General features: G+C 38.9%; 1 long non-coding RNA gene across 1 annotated transcript; it reads left to right on the forward strand.

Annotated features, from left to right (window-relative positions):
• Positions 1-538: 538 nt before the first annotated feature.
• Positions 539-4,996, forward strand: LOC146480988 (uncharacterized). Its single transcript, XR_014864485.1, has 3 exons — positions 539-684; positions 3,032-3,124; positions 4,595-4,996. It is a non-coding gene; the product is annotated as an uncharacterized LOC146480988 (long non-coding RNA).
• The last annotated feature ends 1,868 nt before the right edge of the window (positions 4,997-6,864 follow it).

Here is a 6,864-nt window from a genome sequence, read left to right on the forward strand (position 1 = left end):
CGGTGGGGTACCCCACTTCTCATGTGAACGCAATCAAGATGTATGGAGAGATTTGTTACCCCACCGAGGCGAGGTACCTCACCTTCCCGGGGTCTTCCACCTCCATATGAACAGGCCCTAAGTCACTCATTTAAAATTGGCCAACATCGCCTGAGCTGTCCTTATGCAGCAAATTGTCTCCTTGGACAAACACGTCTATGGCTAGTTAGGTGGTGTATCGATGATGACGATGACGATGATGACGATGATGATGATGATGATGATGATGATGCTAGTAAATGGGCGGGGAGGGTGGAGGGGTTGGACTGGTTGGGTTTATTGGAAGATTACTGCGCGTTTGTTACGAATTATAGTTCTCAACACGCATAGAATTTCACAAAACGGTAATCAAACTTTTAACTTTATATTCACGTTGTTGCTTCTGTCAAGCGCACAATAAATAGTTTCCTATTTTCCTTGCAAGAACGCTTATTCTTGAGTCAGTTTAAGGCGGTCTTACGATTGCGTTACATTCGCTCTTTATTCGATTCCAGCCAAAATACTAACTGCTTTGCTTCTTTCAGTTTACAAGTCCACTTTTGATTGAACAAGAGCCAGACAATGTTTCGCGTCTTGTTTGTGTTGACCATTGGTGTCTTCTTGCCTACTTCATTTGGGGCTTCCCTTCCATGGCCAGTAAACCAGGTAACTGGCTTTGACTGATTTTTTAAAACTGGTTTCTAAATGTCCATTGCTTGTGGTAATTTTTGCGGCTTATATACCTTCTCGTCATTGCCTTCGCAGTTATAAGAGAAAATCTATGAACTCTTTTTTATCATGAATGGTATAGAATCTCTTTAAAGCGACCATTCCCACCTCCTGGTAACCAAGTAAAGGATTTCCTTGTGTTGTATAATTTAGTTCGCTAGTTTTGTTGTTGTTGTTGTTTTTCTGTTTATTTTCTATATTGGCGGTAGGGATGGGGTAGATTGAGGGAGAGGAGGTCAATTTTTCCAAATTTGTGTAGGTGGTTAGACTTTGTCAAACTACGAGAAGCCTTTTTCTTTTCAACACATACACAAAATTGCTTCCAATGTGAATTATTTAGCGTACTTACCATACAGTTCTTCGATGGTCTAACGACAACAGATTCAAACTGAACTCACTTGAGTGTAAGGAACTCAGAATAGACTTTCGAAGGAAAAATAACTCAGACACTGTTTCCCTTGAGGCCAATGGTAATGCTTTTGAAATTGTGAAATCAGCTAAGATATTAGGTATTACTGTAAGGAGTGACCTTAAATGGATCGATCATGTAAATAATATTACTATGAAGGCGTCCCGACGAATTTACTTGCTTAAGCAACTTAAGCGAGCTGGCATAGACCGTAAGTCGCTAATTCTTTTTTATTGTGCATGCATATGTTCCGTTCTGGAATATGCATGTCAAGCCTTCCATACTAATTTGCCAGCCTAACTGTCCGACCAAATAGAGAGAGTTCAGAAAAGAGTCTTAAGGATCCTATTCCCAGAGGTTTCGTATAGCAAGGCCCTGGAAGAGGCGGGTTTGAAAACACTCTTCCATAGACGTGAGGAATTATGTGGCAGTCTGTTTAAACAAATAGTAGAGAGTGACCAGCATAAACTAGCTAGCCTGCTGCCCGTGCACAATGACAGTGGGAGATATAATTTTAGGACAAGGCGTATGTTTTCAATCCCGAATGTGAAAACAAACAGGTTTGGAGACACTTTTATGATGCACCTTGCAAGTAAACAGCAATTGTAGTTAGTGTAGTTAGGATTTTTTATATTTTGAAATTTTAAACATGATGTATGTAACGCAAGTAATTCAGCTTATAGCTGCAAGTTGTGGTTTTTTAATAAACGATTTATCTTTATCAGTTACACTCGCGATACTATTCACAATGTGATTACATATACTTACATTACAGTCACTAACAATACGATTGCTTCTACTTCTTATATCAAGGTTACTAATGACGTTTACTTAAGTTACTTAATTAAGTTACAATATGAACATGACTTCTTAGGAAACAAATACAGCCGAACCTCCGCTAACGGACACCTCCCGTAGGCAGACACCTCTCGTAAGCGGACACTTGGTCATGTTTTCTGCTACATACCATCACTACAGTTTTAACCTCTCATGAGCGAACACCTCTCTTAAGCGGACACTTTTTCTGGTCCCAAGGGTGACCGCTTACGGGAGGCTCGACTGTAGGTACACTATTAAGTAGAAGGTATCAAGTCAACGAGCACTGTTCAACTTGCCATTGCATTTTTATTTTGGATTTAAGTTCAGAAATATTAGGGTTCTTAAAGAAAATCTTGTGTAAACATAGTGTAAACACAACTAACAAAAGAAGATCCAGTCTGCAAACCCTGAGTTACATGTAAGTAGTCAGCAGCCTTGTTCCCAGGCCTCTACGTACTTGTCGATGTAACTGAGCTCGTTAATGGGGACATCACGAAGCCGAGCACCAGGGATCAGCTCTAAGGGTGACACGATGACATGACATGAAATGACATGAGGTTGAGTCACGGGGACAAAACGTTGAGCACCGCTGAATGATTTGGATGCAACTTTTCTGTCAGTTATCTCTATTTACTACTGAAGCGGCAGGTTGCCGTTTACAATAAAGATTCTGCTCTTATTTTAGGATTTTAGATTTTCCCCCGTGCCTCACCGTCAGTTTTGTATGTAATATATATAACACGAGGAAGAGGGTTTCATCATATTTCCAAACATCGAGACGTGGATTGTAGGAAATTGAATAAACGCTCTTTCCATTGTTTGATACAGGCTATATAGCTTCTCAGGCCATTAATATACCATTATTAAGATCAGTTTTCCAAACTTCCTTCACGGTAGTGATTCTCTTTGTCTTCTCTTCATGAATTCTTAATGCCTTTGAGAAACCAATAGACAGTGGACCAACATAACATCGAACCACTGACCCACTAACCATCCAACTGAATTAATATTTAAGCTTCTGTATTACATTAATCTGAACATTTCTCTTTGCCGTAGGATTCCTCTGCCAGAACTGATCAGGATCAGGTGATCAAGCTTGATACCACTAACCTCAATGTGAAGATCAATGATCTGGAAAAGAAAATCCAGGTGAGAAAAGAATGAAAACAAGACATAGGTCAATCGATAAAATACGAAGGTTATATCTTTGATTAAGTTCTTTTGAAAAGTATCATGACCAAATAACGAGTGAACTCGGTGAGATTTGGAATCCACGGAGAGAAGATAAATACCTTGTCGCAAGTAAGTCAATCAGTACCTCAACTACTATACTGATTTTCATGCAAAACCGTTTGAAATATTTGTTAAACCATAGATAATAAAAGGCAATGTTATGAAGCCTGAGAAACTTCTTGGCCGTGTATAAACTATAAAAAAACATTTAAAATCATGATTCCAGAGCAGGAAAACCATATTTTTGATTACTTAATATTGTAATATGTTAGAGCAACTGACCAATAGAAAATTTCTGTTACGGTGTTCAGCTGTACTGTGTTAACATGAAAAGAAAGGATTGTGCACGGTCCCGGACATTCCATCATAAATTGCAGCACCACTTTGAAGATGGAAAGGCTTCAAAATCAGTACCTCAGTTAACTAATACCTAATTGCCTATAACCTGATCGAAGGTTGTATCAATCATAAAACGTCTAATATTTTCATCGTTTAATTCGAAAATTCGTTTACTAGTAATAATCAAGGACGAGGGAGTGCGTTCATTCCATCCCAGGCTCTCTCTCCTCTTTGCCAAGTTAGTGATGAAGTCATCCGCAAGTCCAAAATCTGCGGGGAATGCCAGATACGCGTCCCAAGATCCATTCATTTGTTGATTGTCCCATAAAATATGATCGACTCCATTCCTTATTAGGAGTGCGTACTTCCTACGTCGAACGCAATTACTTTAATAAGCAAACGAGGTCGCGATAAGAAAATGGTCTTTAATACGCTTGTGCTTTACTTTGAAAAAGAACTGAACAAATTCGTACATGCTGGGTCCAACTATTGTTGAAGTAATATATCAAACACGAGACAGTGTTCCATGACATATCAAACACCGAGAAGAAAGTTGAAAATACGACGCAAAGTGGAATATTTTTGACGAACTTCGAGCTTTTTGATATTGTGATGAAACACCGTGACGAGTGTTTGATACAACTTCTCAAACAAACTGATTTTGAAGGGGAAATTGAGGATGCAAAAACGAGGAGTTTTTCGTCAGATATCCAAACACGTCACGGTGCACGATTTCCTTTGTCTTTGGCTTTTGAATTTTGCAGGTTCCCTTATCATTCCTCCAAATCTTTTGATTTGGAGTGGAAATTAAAAACACAATCACTTCCCATAAAGCTTATTAAATTATTATTAAGCTTACATCTGTTGTTGATTAGCAATCACTTGACAGCAGTTTACTTAAAAATTTAACAGCATGAAATATCAGAAAAATCTAACCGGTTGACATTGAAAGATTACCATTTTACGGTTTCTATTGACTGGGAGAATATCCTATTTAAAAATGTAACAGTGACATTTCTTGTCCTTGTTTTCTTTAATTTCATGCAGGAACTGGAAAAACAGAGTGAGTGGCGCTAACGTGCAGTGTATCGGGAAGACCACCAACTGGGATGTCGGATCCAGCATGCCTATAGCGTACTTGGACCGGCAAAATGTCGCTTGTCCATTTCCTTATTTCTTGGCCAGTTTCCGACTCGGGAGGCAGGGGGACTATCCCAGTGCCAACGCTCGCTACCCTTACCAATGCTGCAAGTTTGTCCGGTAAAATGGCGAACCACTGTAGTTGTTGAGCATTAGCGAAATGATGTGAAGTAAAATTAAACTTGCGCGACATATGATTTAACGAAAGTAACTACCAAGCTGAATAAAGGTAATTATACAACAAAAATTTTTTAATTTTAAGACTACGCTCATATCAAAAATGCAATTGAAGTGTAACCAGATGCAAGATTTTTGACGTTTCATGAAATGTGATACGTTTTCGTTAAAGTATTAATGGCATGTTCTTGCTTAAAGAACCCTGTGTTCCAGGAATAACCTGTTCTGCCTTTCAAGGCTAGGTTCTTGCCCATTTTAGACAGGAGTGGGGTCCTGGGGCGGGGCTAACTAAGGGATCGTTTCGTAAAGGGCCAAGGGGTGATGGGGGGGGGGGGGGGAGGGGGGAGGAAGCGTAAAGGCATATTGCACAAACAAAATAAATGCTCAAGTTGACGAGCTTCTTAACACAGTTGCAAACATTTTGACAGCTGCTTTTCAATGAGAACTAGTCTCTTTATCTCATCAACTTTCAAGGGTTGGTAAACTTGCATTTGATGCATGAGCTAGGCTTGCTAAGCATTAAACAACACATGTTTAATGCTAAAGAAAGGAAATGGACCGTTTGTTGCGCGCCCGGCTGCCTACGGTGTCCCTATCATCTTCATCCTTTTCATTTTAATTATGTTGATTTCCTTTGTGATCAAAGATGAACTCCTAGAAGCGAAAAGCTGAAACTATTGATTGTATTCCACAAAATTACTTAAATCTTTGTATAAACGTTTTAGCCACAGAGTTGACAGAGCTATGGGAACACAAGTGAAAGTGGAAGTAACGTTTCTATAGTGATATAAAAACTGGCAGAAAATATTGCAATATCTATGGGAGCAGTGATGTTTCTTGAACGCAATAGACCTGCTGTTGAGAAGGGTTATTTTGAAGATGAACTACATTTTATACAATGAACAATGTAAAACTCTCGTTTTTATTAGTCTAGAGGAGTTTGTGATTAGAGTTCAGACGCACGAAAGACGTCATTGAGTCGCGTGACTGGTGCACGTGATCACAATCAGAACGACTGGTTAAATCAGACCGTAAACATATACAAAATTGTGACTTCCTTTTTCCACTCACTGTTTTGGTAAGTAGTGGACAAGACATAAAAACAACGACCGTCGCAAGTGACCTCAGTCTTGTTGCGACGGCGGGTAATCGATCACAAATCATAGTAAAGCGACTAATGTGCGTTTTGCTGTCACTGAAATTACTACTGGAAGAAATTAAGATAGTTTGAAAAATTGTTTATAAACTTCTTGCGAATTACAATCTAATTTAAAGGATCGCAATTGCTTGTGTGCTGTAAGTTCGAAATTTGTTGCAAAGTTTTTCATTCGACTTAGTCAACGTGACAGTTGCTCATGGAATGCCTTGGTCATTGTATAAAACAAATGAACAAATAAATTCTTTTTTGGCGTGGTTTGTACTCTGATAGCGCACAAAGGACGTCATGATGCTCGACTGCGGCTCGTAACGTACTTCTTTGTCTTACTATGCGTTGATGTCACCTGTGCGTCATTAGAGTACAGACGCACGGCGAAATGGAATCGGTTTAAGCTTATTTATCAAAATTACCGTGAAAATTATAAATAATAATTCTTCTATAGCAGGCAATGATGTCTCGCTACCTTGACATCAGGGCAACCCAACCGACAGTGTCAACTCGACTCATTGTTGTTGTTGCCATTCTTGTTTTACGGAAGAAATTTATTCAAGCCTCTATTTCAAGGACAGTTGAAAGACTACAGAAAACTCATGCTCAACCAGCTAGAACTTGCAATTAATTTCTAAGGCAAAAATATCAGCTCTAAAATTCGTAACACTGGAAAACTGACTAGTCCCTTTCGTTTCCGAAGATGGAAATATGTCGTTGAAAACGCAAAAAAAGGTCATCTAGCTTTTTAGTAAAACTAAACAGCCAGTAAATTTGGCGAATACGATTCCGTTCCCAAAAAATTTCTACAAATTAAATTTTCACCTTAAGCATCCAAACAGATCAATCTGTA

Source organism: Pavona decussata, unplaced genomic scaffold (genome assembly GCF_977016875.1).
Source record: "Pavona decussata unplaced genomic scaffold, jaPavDecu1.1 SCAFFOLD_51, whole genome shotgun sequence".
NCBI lineage: Eukaryota > Metazoa > Cnidaria > Anthozoa > Scleractinia > Agariciidae > Pavona > Pavona decussata.